This window comes from Medicago sativa, chromosome 3 (genome assembly GCF_051527215.1).
Source record: "Medicago sativa cultivar Bolivia chromosome 3, Bolivia_mono, whole genome shotgun sequence".
Lineage (NCBI taxonomy): Eukaryota > Viridiplantae > Streptophyta > Magnoliopsida > Fabales > Fabaceae > Medicago > Medicago sativa.
This window is the reverse complement of record NC_140751.1, coordinates 15,569,483-15,582,030: the sequence shown is the minus strand read 5'-3', so window position 1 is coordinate 15,582,030 and position 12,548 is coordinate 15,569,483.

Sequence of the window (12,548 nt, the reverse complement as noted above, 5' to 3'; positions counted from 1 at the left end):
AAGTGCAAAAAATTTCGAAAAAGGGTGAAAGTAAGTAACTCCGGCGGCGGCGCCGCCACTTTAGGGTGGCCGGCCACCGCGCCGGAGTGAAAAGGTTCACCGGAGAAGATGAAGACTCATCTTCTTTCTTGTTTTCTTCAGAATCATCTTAGAGAGAGAAGAGGGAGCTTTTGTATTTTAGAGAGATGAAGGTTCTAATAACATGGGGTCTTATGCAGCAAATTCTATTATATACTACCCTCCTATTGTAATCTGCTCCATAACCCATGCTAGGCCCAACGTTTTTTGCTCATTTTGTCCAGTCTTGCTATGCGCCCCCCCCCCCCTTTCCTGCGTGTTTTGTTATTTTCTTGCTGTTTACACCCCTGCTTGATTGAAAACCTCTTGAAAAATTCTATAAAAATTCCTGTGTGTTTCTTTATTTTTTGTGACTCTTTTATGATAGTAGTTGTGTTGGAAAATTGATAGAAAATAGTGTGGATTTTTCTTGCTTTAATTGTATGATTTTATGTTAAAAACTTGTGGTTTTCTTGCCTAGTTTCAATTCCATTTCTTGATAGATACTAGTAATTCATGATATGTGATGTTGTGAGGATTTTTGCTACTGTGAGTATGTCTTTTGTTGAATGTGTGTCTTGTGCCTAGTTGCTTGCTTTGCAAGATTCGTTTGTGAATAAATAATGTAAAATATGCTTAAATTCACTATTAAAATGCATGGTCTATCACATCCCTTTGATCCCCATTTTACAATCTGAGTTCATGTCTTCAAAATGTGTTAAAATGTGAGGATTATAAGTCATGTGAACCTTGCATTTGTAGTAGGGTTTTAGCTCTATTTTGCATCATTTTTGTTATGTTTTTTTTTTGTGGTAATTTCTTTGCTTTTGTTATAGTAATTTTTACTTGATTTTACTTCTTGATATTGTCATGTGCTACTAACCCTTTTGTTTCTTGTTTCATGTATCCCATAAGCTCATCTCATTTCATATTCTAGTTTAACTTTCTTGCAATTTAATTTGTACCAAAGTTAGAATGTAAACATTTAGGAGTTTTGTAATATTTTCCTTTATGCACTTTTAATTTCTTGGCAAAGAGGCCATAGAATGTATCTAGGGTATGATGTAAAGGACAATGGACTCTAATAATGTACACCGACACAAGCACCGACACATTGCACACACACCACTTTAGATATAGTTAGAATATGCATGTTTAGATGTATGTTTAGGATTGTATGTTTAGATGTATGTTTAGGCCTTATACTTAGAAAAATCATTTTCCCAAAAAACTTGAACAAACTTCACTCAAACATTTTTTTCATAATAAACCTTGGGGTCAAAACCCCATTGAATTTTCCTTTTATTTTCTTAATCAAACTTAATGAATTTTAATCATACTTAGACCATTTTGCAAGTAACTAATTCCACCCCACAATTTCATAATCTCATGCCCTTGAGGCCTCTTTCTATTCTTCAAATTCCAATTTTCAAACTTAAAATCAACCAACAAAAACAAAAACATTTTTTGAAAGAGAACTACGGTGGATTTGATCCCTTAATCGGGTACGTAGGCAAGGAACAAAATTCCTTCAATTCAAATAAAATAAAAATCCAAAAACATTCTTCTCCCTCCAATTCTTCATTTAGTAATTCTTAGGTGTAAATATCATTTCAAAATAGCATTTAAAAATAAAGCGCGCGCGTAGAAATTAAAGACGGTTCCTATAGGTTACTATAGTCGTTATGGGTGCCTAACACCTTCCCGTAGCGAAAACAACTCCCGGACCTCGATTCTCAAGGGTTTTGCTTACTTTTTCCCTTCCCAAGAAAAAATAAGATATCACCGGTTTAAAAGGTTCAAACGTAATCAATGTTTGACACCCGAAAACCAAGATAAAACAGCTGGCGACTTCACTGGGGAGATTCGAGAGTTACGCCTAGTTTTTATTTCCACGTTTGCGCTTGTATTTTTACTTGCTTCTTTTACTTGCTTTCCTATGTGAATAAATGTTTAATTTCTTGCAAACGTGTGGGGTGAGAATATCAAAAGTCCTGCACCCGGGCTGAGTGAACTTAGGATTTAGGAGGGATATAATCGACAATTCATTCCGGGGGTTGCCTCGTGTTTTGGATTATGCGATTAATCCCACATAGCTGAGGCATTTTGGGGGTGATGTTGTCGGCGCGAGTTGTCGCGTTTAGGCACTTTGCTTCTAATTGTTCTATGACGCTATGAACCGTAGATAACCAAACCCATCCATGGCCATTTTCTAGGATGTAGTGCGGAGGCTAAACCGGGTGTTGTCTCGAGTTTTAGTTGTCACGCGATACTACACTCAAGTTAGACCTTCCACGTATAATCATGGAGCGAGTGTTGACTCGTGACACCATGAGATACGTCGGAGAGGTTGCAACTTGGGAACCTTTTTAGAACCCGGTTACTATTATCCTAAAACCCTAGTTTCACCGGACGCCGTGTCCACCCGTGACTCCTCGACTTTGAACTTCAACCCACCATGTTTTCTCCGAACTTGAACATAATCATGCATTCATGCATACATGCATAAACTTTTTCCCATGCATTTATTGGAGGACTTAGACAAGTCATCTTTTGAACATCACGGATGTGAACACCAAGTGATACCATCTCAACTAAACTTTTAGTTTTGCTCAAGATTTTCAAATAAAACCGTGTTTCTCCGTGATGTTCACAACCACTTTGACAAGTCTTCTGACAAAAAAAAGAGTCTTTTTACATTTGCATATCATGCATCATATGCATCATTCGTCGGTCACAAATGGCTTCCCGCGCTCATTGTCTCCTGGTTTTGTCCGCCGCAGTCTGAAAAGTGGCTCGTGCTCGCAAAGTTTACCAACCAGTTAGAGTTCATCAGACAAGATTGTACAAGAGAAGAAACATGGCTAGCCTTGAGGAAGAGAATGCCAGCCCCTCGGGCCAGCCCATTAAAGAGTCTAATCTGGACGAGATTTTGAGGCTCATCAGGAAGAGCGACTATAAAATTGTTGACCAGCTGCTGCAAACTCCGTCAAAGATATCTTGTCTCTGCTTATGAGCTCAGAGGCTCACAGGAAAGTGTTGATGAAAGTACTAGAACAGGCTTATGTTGATCATGAAGTCTCTGTGGATCAGTTTGATGGAATAGTGCGTAACATTACCGCTTGCAACAACTTGGGGTTTGGTGATGATGAGCTCCCCGAAGAAGGGAAACGCCACAACTTGACTCTACATATCTCAGTGCACTGTGGGTCTGATATGATATCCAACGTATTGGTAGACACTGGATCGTCTCTGAATGTAATGCCTGAATCCACACTAAGGCAATTGAGCCATCATGGAATTTCTCTGAGGGGTAGCAGCTATCTGGTTAAAGCTTTCGATGGATCCCGCAAGGATGTTCTCGGGGAAGTGGACTGGCCAATCACCGTCGGTCCCGAGACATTTCAAATAACTTTCCAAGTCATGGATATCAATGCCTCTTACAGCTGTCTCCTCGGAAGACCATGGATCCACGACGCCGGAGCAGTCACATCCACTTTGCATCAGAAGCTCAAGTTCATGAGAAACGGTAAGGTTGTCACCGTATATGGTGAGGAGGCATTTCTGGTTAGCCAAATATCATCGTTCTCTTGTGTTGAAGCAGGGTCCGCAGAAGGGACGTCATTCCAAGGCTTGACTGTTGAGGGTGCAGAGCCCCGGAGGGCTGGTACTAGTATGGCCTCACTGAAGGATGCCCAGAAGGCTGTTCAAGCAGGGCAAGCTGCTGGCTGGGGCAAGGTGATTCAGATTTTGGAAAACAAGCGTAAAGAAGGCCTTGGATTCTCCCCGACATCTGCTGTTTCAAAGGGGACTCTCTACAGTGCTGGGTTCATCAATGCTATTACTGAAGATGCTGCTGAAGGTGGTCACGTGCCTGCATTTGTTATACCAGGAGGCACTGTGAGAAATTGGGAAGCCATTGATGTTCCTTTAGTCATGCATGCTTCCATGTAATGTGTCTTGTTGCTCATGTTTTTCGTTTTCAAAATAACAATCCTTTCGCTCTGCCCAAGGCGAAAGTGATATCTTTGTAAGGGCGTGTTTGTTTCGGCATTGCCGTTATCAATAAAAGTTGTCGTTTTTCTCACGACTCTTTGTTTTTTTACTTTTTAGTGCCTTTTTCTTGGAAATAATGGTAATGCCAGAAAAAACCAAAACATCTGTATTTTTCTTATTAATTTCAAAAATCTGCATGAAAAACTTTTTCTAAAATCATCCCAATCATATTATGCAGATTGAACCATAATGAACCCGTTGAACACAGTGACCCTATGGTTCCTCCAAATTTTGAATTCCCTGTATATGAAGCTGAAGATGAGGATGATGATGATGAAGAGATACCGTATGAGATCACTCGACTGCTTGAGCAAGAAAGAAGAGCCATTCAGCCTCACCAGGAAGAGATTGAGCTTATCAACCTGGGTACTGAAGAAAACAAGCGAGAGATCAAGATTGGTGCTGCACTTGAGCCAGAGGTGAAAAAGAAGATCATCCAGCTTCTCCATGATTATCCAGATGTCTTTGCATGGTCCTATGAAGATATGCCGGGTCTAGATCCCAAGATTGTGGAACATCGGATACCGACAAGACCTGAATGTCCTCCTGTCAAACAGAAATTGAGAAGGTCTCGTCCAGACATGGCTCTTAAGATCAAGGCTGAGGTACAGAAGCAAATTGATGCGGGTTTCCTCATGACAGCTGAATATCCTGAGTGGATTGCCAACATCGTACCAGTACCTAAGAAAGATGGGAAAGTTCGAATGTGTGTTGATTACAGAGATCTGAATAAAGCCAGTCCAAAAGATAACTTCCCATTGCCTCATATTGATGTGCTTGTTGACAGTACTGCTCAATCCAAAGTGTTCTCCTTTATGGATGGTTTCTCTGGTTATAATCAGATACGAATGTCTCCTGAAGATAGAGAAAAGACGTCCTTCATCACTCCATGGGGAACGTTCTGTTATAAAGTAATGCCGTTTGGCTTGATAAATGCTGGTGCTACCTATCAAAGGGGTATGACCACTCTGTTTCATGATATGATTCATAAAGAGATCGAAGTATATGTTGATGATATGATTGTGAAGTCAAGTGATGAAGAGCAGCATGTTGCATATTTGAAAAAGATGTTTGAAAGATTGAGAAAGTACAAGCTGCGGTTGAATCCTAACAAGTGTACATTCGGTGTAAGATCTGGAAAGTTGCTAGGCTTCATTGTCAGCCAGAGAGGCATTGAAGTTGATCCTGACAAAGTCCGAGCCATCAGAGAGATGCCGGCCCCTCAAACTGAGAAGCAAGTCAGAGGTTTCCTCGGACGTCTGAATTATATTTCAAGATTCATATCTCACATGACTACTACCTGTGGACCAATTTTCAAATTGCTCAGAAAGAATCAGCCTGTTGTATGGAATGATGAATGTCAGGAAGCTTTTGATAGCATTAAAGAATACCTGTTGGAACCACCTATCCTTGTCCCGCCAGTGGAAGGAAGGCCTTTGATCATGTATCTGTCAGTGTTAGATGATTCAGTTGGTTGTGTTCTCGGTCAACAAGATGAGACTGGCAAGAAGGAGCATGCTATCTACTATCTGAGCAAGAAGTTCACCGACTGTGAGACTCGGTATACAATGCTTGAAAAGACCTGTTGTGCCTTAGCCTGGGCTGCCAAACGCCTGCGTCATTATATGGTGAATCATACAACTTGGTTGATATCCCGAATGGATCCAATCAAGTACATCTTTGAAAAGCCTGCTGTTACTGGAAAGATTGCACGTTGGCAAATGTTGTTGTCTGAATATGATATTGTGTATAAAGCTCGGAAAGCAATCAAAGGAAGCGTCCTTGCTGAGCATCTTGCTTGTCAACCTCTTGATGATTACCAGCCAATTAAGTTTGATTTCCCTGATGAAGAGATTATGTATCTGAAAGCAAAAGACTGTGAAGAGCCACTGATCAATGAAGGGCCAGATCCCAATAGCAAATGGGGATTGGTGTTTGATGGTGCTGTTAACGCTTATGGTAAAGGAATTGGGGCCATCATCGTAACTCCGCAGGGGCACCACATTCCTTTCACCGCTCGAATAACTTTTGAATGCACAAACAACATAGCTGAATATGAAGCATGCATCTTGGGCATTGAAGAAGCCCTTGACCTGAGGATCAAACACCTTGACATCTATGGAGATTCTGCACTTGTCATTAATCAGATAAAAGGTGAATGGGAGACTCATCATGAGAAGCTGATCCCATACCGTGACTATGCAAGACGTCTGTTGACATACTTTACCAAGGTTGAGCTGCACCACATCCCTCGGGATGAAAATCAGATGGCTGACGCTCTTGCTACTCTGTCCTCCATGTTTCGTGTGAATCACTGGAATGATGTGCCTGTGATCAAGGTGCAGCGTCTTGATAGACCCGCACATGTGTTTACCGTTGAAAATATACCAGATCGGGCTGATGAAGATGTGAATGATAAAAAGCCTTGGTACTACAATATCAAACAATTCTTGCAGAATCGTGAATATCCACCTGGTGCTTCCAACAGGGATAAAAAGACTTTGAGAAGATGGGCTAGCAAATTCCTTCTGGACGGAGAAATCCTACACAAGAGGAATTATGACATGGTCTTATTGAGATGTGTTGATAAACAAGAAGCTGAGAAATTAATGCATGATGTACATGATGGTACTTTTGGGACCCATGCTTCGGGCCACACCATGTCAAGAAAGCTGTTAAGAGCCGGTTATTACTGGATAACTATGGAGCGTGACTGCCACAAACATGCTAAAAGATGCCACAAGTGTCAAATTTATGCTGACAAGATTCATGTACCTCCGCATGCTCTCAATGTTATCTCTTCCCCATGGCCTTTCTCTATGTGGGGCATTGACATGATCGGAAGAATTGAACCAAAGGCTTCCAATGGACATCGTTTCATTCTAGTGGCAATTGATTATTTCACCAAGTGGGTTGAAGCTGCCTCCTATGCCAATGTGACCAAGCAAGTGGTTGTCAAGTTTATCAAGAATAACATCATCTGTCGATATGGTGTTCCCAATAAGATCATCACTGACAATGGTTCCAATCTGAACAATAGCATGATGCAAGCTTTATGTGAAGAATTCAAAATTGAGCATCACAACTCTTCTCCTTACAGACCTCAGATGAATGGTGCAGTTGAGGCCGCTAACAAGAACATCAAGAAGATTGTTCAGAAGATGGTCACTACTTACAAAGACTGGCATGAAATGCTACCATTTGCCTTGCACGGTTACCGTACTACAGTGCGCAGTTCAACCGGGGCAACTCCTTTCTCTTTGGTATATGGCATGGAAGCAGTTCTCCCTCTGGAAGTGGAGATTCCATCTCTTCGAGTGATTATGGAAGCAAAATTAACTGAGGCTGAATGGTGTCAAAGTCGGTATGATCAATTGAATCTGATTGAAGAGAAACGTATGAATGCTATGACTCATGGACAGTTGTATCAAGTGCGAATGAAGAATGCTTTTGACAAGAAAGTCCGACCTCGGGAATTCAAGGAAGGCGAACTTGTATTGAAAAGAAGGATAAGCCAACAACCCGACCCAAGGGGCAAGTGGACACCTAACTATGAAGGTCCTTATGTTGTCAAGAAGGCTTTCTCTGGTGGTGCTTTGATTCTTACGCACATGGATGGTGTTGAGCTTCCAAATCCCGTTAATGCCGATATAGTCAAGAAATACTTTGTCTAAAAAGAAAAGAACAGCGTGGTAGGTCGAAAACCCGAAAGGGCGGCCTAGGCAAAAATGCGCTTCCCGGTGGATCGAAAACCCGAAAGGGCGATCCAGGCAAAAGTTAGGGACAAAAAAAAAATGAATATGAAAAAGCTCGCTGAGATTGTACGCAACTCAGGCAAGAATGAGCGCCTCGATGAGCCGAAAACCCGAAAGGGCGGTTCATGCAAAAATGAGGTTGATAAAAGACAAGTAACTATATCTGGCAAATCACCATCACCCCTTGGGGCATCTGCAACTGTCAATGATCGTCTTCATCAGAGGCTTCTGTACTTGTGAATTCAAAATTTCTATGAAATGTAGCGGTCATCGTGTTCAATGTATCACCAACCAATAAAATTACCATTTTCCAAGCTTTGTAAATCCGTGAAGTCATGCCTTTGGCTGACTCTCACTCTTCTACATCAGTTTGAGCCTTTCTACTGTTTGAAACTCTATTTTTCTTTCTACTTTCAATGCTTTGTACAAAATACTTTCTTTCTATTTGATAATGTCAATGTCTGAAACAAACATCTTTTGAAAATTGAAAAATCTTTTTCTATCTATTTTGAAAGCAAACCTGAGCAACAGGGTACATTTCAATGAAACATGCATGAATGAATGAATGTCAATGTCTATTTCAATACATGTTACAAGCAGGTTACTCCCCAGGATGATCTGTGGTCAATGGCAAGAATGAAAAAACAGAATGAAAATGAAAATGAAAAAATGAAAAAAATACAAATGAAAAGCTCGCTAAGTTGAAAACCCGAAAGGGCGGCTTAGGCAAAAATGAGCACCCCGCTGATTGACAACCTATGAAGGCAATTCAGGTAAAAATGGGGCAATGAAAAGAATACTTATTCCCCGGTGAATCGAAAACCCGAAAGGGCGGTTCAGGCAAAAGTGGGGTTTGAAAATGAAAAATGAAAAGAACGAAATCTTGAAAAGCATTGACCACAGATGCGAACATCCAATGTTTACCCAGCACTGACACGCCTAGCAACGGCGACCTGTATCCAAGAACCTTCCAAGGGTCCCTTCTTTACAAGTTTTACTGCCCTCAGCCATGGTTTTGATACGTCTCTCAACGACGGTCTCTCCAAAGAGGTTTTTCCCCTGTGAATACGTTGCAGCACGAGCCACTATGTGCCCAATCTTCCAATGTTTCGTCTGCCTTTGTGAAACTTCTCTGTCAAACTGCCAACCAATCATGCATTCCAAGCATTCATGCATGCATAATCATGCATTTTATGTGCTCATACATCCAATAATCTTGCTATACCATACATACATGTTGCATATCCAACTGTCAACTGTCAAATTCAATTTCAATCACAATTCCAATTCCAAAATGTCAAATTCATGTCAATTTCAACTGCCAAATTCGAAGCAATTTCCAATCTCCAATGTCAATTCCAATCTCAATTTCAATGTCAAACTGTCAAATCCAACTCAACTTCAATTGTCAAATTCGATGCAATCTCAACTTCCCAATCTCAATTTCAAACCATGTCAAATGTCGAATTCGAAGCAATCTCAACTTCAATAACAATTCCAATGTTGACATCCAGTGACAATGTCAATGTCAATCTCCAATTCCAATGTTGACATCCAGTGACAATGTCAATGTCAATCTCCAATTCCATTTCCAATGCTAATCTCTAATTCCAATTCCAATGCCAATTTCCAATTCCAATGTCAATTTCAATGTCAATTTCCAATTTCAATCCAATCCCAATGTCAAAATTCCAATTTCAATCCAATTCCAATGTCAATTTCCAATTTCAAATCCAATGTCAATTTCAATGTCAAATGCAAATGTCAAATGTCAAATGTCAAATGTCAATGTCAAATGTCAAATGTCAATGTCAATGTCAATGTCAATGTCAAATGTCAATGTCAATGTCAAATGTCAATGTCAAGTATCCAATGTCAAATGTCAATGTCAAATGTCAATGTCAAATATCCAATGTCAAATGTCAAATGTCAATGTCAATGTCAATGTCAAATGTCAATGTCAAATATCCAATGCCAATGTCAATGTCAATGTCAATTTCAATTGCCAAGCCAATGTCAATGTCAATGTCAATGTCAATGTCGATGTCAATTCTCAATTCAAATCAATGTCAATTTACTCTTGGGCCAACAAAAATGGTCATGTCTACTTTCAAATTAAGTCAATGACAATTTACCCTCAATTGGTATCTTGTTAAACCAGACTTTCAATTTGTATCTTGTTACTGGTCAAGTGCCAGGTTCGATCCAAAAAAGAACCACTTGTACCTGCTTATATACCTATACTTCCGGACAAACGGCAAGTTCGATAGAACAGTTTGTACCCAGCTTATGTTCTGTTATCGGTCAAACGGCAAGTTCGATAGAACAGTTTGTACCCAGCTCATGCTTTGTTATCAGTCAGACGGCAAGTTCAATCTGAAGAACAGTTTGTACCCAGCTTATGCTTTGTTATCGGTCAAACGACAAGTTCGATCTAAGAGAACAGTCTGCACTCTCCCACATGATGTGGTGATAATCCAACAAGCAAGTTCGATCCAAAGAAACAGCTTGTATCAACCCTTTTGTCTATGTCTCCAGCCAAACGGCCAGTTCGATCCGAAGAACAGTTTGTGTCTGTCTATCTGTTTGTATTTTCAATCAAGTGTCAAGTTCGATCCAAAGAACAGCTTGTATCTGCCTATATGTCTATGTTTCCGATCAAGTGTCAAGTTCGATCCAAAGAACAGCTTGTATCTGCCTATATGTCTATGTTTCCGGTCAAGTGCCAAGTTCGACCCAAAGAACAGCTTGTACCTGTCTATTTGTTGCCCGTTCTTTCTACCTTGATGTCTATAAATCCCTTGGTGGTGTGACACAGCCCGTAGATTCCGGTTTGATTGTCTTGCACTCATAAATGAAATGTTGCATGACATTCATGTTTTTGAAAATCTGAAAACGTATTTTTATGTCCAAAAGCAGTGCAAATGTTAATATTTAAGTATCTTCGTCCCGTCAATTCTAAGACTTCGTCTCTTGACTCCCCGGACAAAGAAACTTAAATAGGGGCAGCTGTTATACCCTAATTTTGGACCTAAAAATACTAACTCAATTCTTCTTTTCTTGCATTATAAGTCATTTGATTTGTCTCTGATCAGTTACATTTTTCTCTGCATTTTATTTCAATATTGTTTGCAAAATTCATGTAAAAGGGTATTTTAGTCATTTCTTGCATTCAACTCATTTTTATCTTTGAAAATTGTTTGAGTCTTTTAATTTGGTTTGCATAAGTCCTTGTTTCAATCTCATGTCAAAATTCATTTCAAAAATATCAGTTGAGTCATTTTCTAGTCAGCTTAGCCCCTAGGGGCATTTTAGTCATTTCTCATGTTAAAATTTCTTTCAATCTTTGAAAATTTGTTTGAGTCCTTTCAAATAGTCTGGATAAGTTTCTATTGCAATTCCATGTCAAAATCCATTTTAAAAAATTGCGTTTGAAGTCATTTTGAGTCAGTTTTGCCCCTAGGGGCATTTTAGTCTTTTCATGTGTTAAAACCCTGTTTAAATTCTAAAAATTGTCTCTGAGTCTTTTAATTCGCTTGTATGAACTCTTGCTTTAATCCCTTGTTAAAAAATCATTTTAAAATTGCATTTGAGTCGTTTCGAGTCATTTTAGTCCCTAGGGGCATTTTGGTCATTTCACATAATATTTCTGTTTCATTTTAATCTGCTTTGTTGTTTTTAATCGTCTCATTTTACGTTAATTTTCAATTTACTTTTTTAATTCAGTTTTAGTTTAATTTTCATTTTAGTCCTCGTACTTTTGTTATTTGCATTTTAATCCCTTTTAAGTCAAAGTCAAGGTTTGTTACAAGTCAAGTGTCACATGTCCCACTCCCATTGGTCCAAGCATTTCCACATCACCTATAAATAGGTCAAAGTTGGTCAAGGTTCATGAACAAATCATTTTTTACACCAATTTTATTTTCCAATTATTTTACATAAAATCATAATTATTTTTCCTCCACCACTTTCTCCACCCTAACTAACTCATCTTCATCCATAACAACTTGCTTCCACCACCTTCAACCACCACAATCATCCTAAACCATCTTCAATCTTCAACCACCACAATCCTCCATAGCCAAAACCTTCATCATCACCTTCAACTAACAACAATCATCATCACCATAATCCATCACAATTTTCCCACAAATCATAACACAAATTCATCACCAATTCACAAATCAATCCAAAAACAAACAAACAACACTCACAAATTCCAAATCGGTGTCGAAGAACAACGTTCACTGTTCACGCGTCACTGTTCACGCGAATTCACTGTTCACGCGTCACTGTTCACGCGAATTCACTATTCACGCGTCACTGTTCACGCGAATTCACTATTCACGCAGAAGAAGAAAAATCACGAAATCAAAGCGGAACCGTTTTCATTCAAATCTGAACCGTTTTCAGCTGAGGTAGCGAGGTGCAGATCGAAACAAAGAAGAAGAGTTGAAGCTTTTCTCACCTCTCAAGCTCGGTTTCTCTGTTTCAAACAGAGGTAATTCTTCCCTCTTTTGTGTGTCACGTTTAATCATAGATCCAAGGCGTTTGTGTTATGTTTTGAAAATTTCAGTACCGGATTTGAGTTTAGGAGAGGAAAAGACGTTTGAAAGTGCAAAAAATTTCGAAAAAGGGTGAAAGTAAGTAACTCCGGCGGCGGCGCCGCCACTTTAGGGT